This window comes from Cebus imitator, unplaced genomic scaffold, assembly GCF_001604975.1.
Source record: "Cebus imitator isolate Cc_AM_T3 unplaced genomic scaffold, Cebus_imitator-1.0 Scaffold1, whole genome shotgun sequence".
Classification (NCBI taxonomy): domain Eukaryota; kingdom Metazoa; phylum Chordata; class Mammalia; order Primates; family Cebidae; genus Cebus; species Cebus imitator.
Window position 1 is genome coordinate 17217331 of NW_016107316.1, and position 2053 is coordinate 17219383.

Below are 2053 nucleotides of genomic sequence, written 5' to 3' on the forward strand. Positions count from 1 at the left end.
AGGGAAGGGAAGGGGAGGGGAGGGGAGGGGAGGGAGCAGCTTAAAGATGGCAAGTCTGGCAAATGAGTTATATGAAACTGATGATTTTCAAGAGACTATGTTAAGTGGTTTTTTGTTTGTTTGTTTGTTTTTTGAGACAGGATCTGACTCTGTCACCCAGGCTGGAGTGCAGTGAAACAAACACAGGTCACCATAGCCTCGACCTCCTGGGCTCAAGCAATTCTCTCACCTCAGCCTCCCATGTAGCCAGGACCACAGATGTACACCACCATGCCTGGCTAATTTTTTAAAATATTTTTTGTAGAGACAGGGTCTCACTATTTTGCCCAGGCTTGAACTCCTGGGCTCAAGCAATCCTCAATCCTCCTGCCTCAACCTCCCAGAGTGCTGGGATTACAGGTATGAGCCACCATGCCTGGCTGTTAAGTGCTTTTTAATAGAGCTTCAGAGAGTTATGGGAGCCCAAAGACTCATTCCATCTGGAGCCGTGGTGTGGCAGACTGCCACAGTGATGGTCCCCAATGGGTCACACCTCTTGGTATGCGTGCTTTTCTGTGTCCCCCTCCTGACGCTGCCACGTGATTTAAAGCAGTGTACTCATGACATAAGCAAAGACTGGATAAATACTTGCCACTAGGGCCTGCTGTCTTGGCACATTGCCCTGGGACCACCTTGTAAGGAAGCCAGTCTCCTTAATGGAATATGAAAGGCCTTGTGGAGGGAAACTGAGGCACTCCAGCTGCCAGGCAGCACCTACTGTCAGGCATGGGAATGAGACCATCTAGGGTGTTCCAGGCCAGTGGACCTTACCGTTAAGTGCAGCCACTTGGCTGGGCCCTGGCAATGCCAGCAGAGGAGCCTCCAGCTGACCTACAGAATTGAGAGAAACAATAAATCGATATTGTTTGAAGACTAAAAGTTTTGGGGTGATTTGTTATGCAGCAATAGCTTACAGACAGAAATCGGTACCCAGGAGAAGAGAGTGCTGTAATAAAACAAAACCCAGCATGTCGTTTTGGCTTTTGACGGCGTGGCAGATGGCGGCTACAAGGGTGGCAAGGAGGTTGCTGGTGCAGTCGAGACGGTTCAGGAGGAAACAGCTGCCAGAGGTTGGAGAGAGAGTGACTTGTGTGTCACAGCACTGAAAGAAGGAGTAGAGGGAAGAATTCAAGTCGTGGAAGTAGTGCTGCCACAGTGTCATCTGTAGCAACTCGAAAGACAGGAAACATACCTAGCGGGCCCAGCGCCATGGCGCAAGCCTGTAATCATAGCGTTTAGGGAGGCTGAGGTGGGCAGTTCACTTGAGGTCAGGAGTTGGAGACCAGCCTGTGAAACCCCATCTCTACTAAAAATACAAAACCTAGCTGGGCATGGTGGTGCATGCCTGTAATCCCAGCTACTCGGGAGGCAGGGGAATGGCTCGGACCTGGGAAGTAGAAGTTGCAGTGAAGTGAGATTGCACCACTGCATTCCAGCCTGGATGATAGAGAGAGACTCTGTCTCAAAAAAAAAAGAAACATACCTAATGAACTTGTGAACCCAGCTAAAGAAATTTCCAGGTAGAACAATAAAAGTGTAAATTGTCTTTTTTTTTAGAAGCTTTAACTATAAGCTTCCAAAGGAAGCGCTGTTCAGTTTGCAAACAGAATTTTGAAGAAACACATAGAGGCTGGGATGTGCTGGGTTGTAAAAATAAAATGTCAGATTTCTAGTATCTCTAACCCACAAAAGAATTGCAAAGACATGGCTTTAGGGTAAAGATCAAATTAAGTTGGAGGCTGGAAGACTCTCTAAGACCTCAGAGAGATTGAAGATGGTGCCAAATAACCCTGTCAGCTAGAAAAAGGGGTTTCTAAGAATCTTAAGGGCCTTGTCTCACAGCTCTCTGACATGCTGCCTGAAGTGGGGGAAGGACCAGCTCTAAAATAATCCTGGGTATGGCTTTTTTCTAATTGAATGGACTATTTTCTTTTTCTTTTCTTTTTTTTAAGACAGAGTCTCGGCCGGGCGCGGTGGCTCACGCCTGTAATCCCAGCACTTTGGGAGGCCGAGG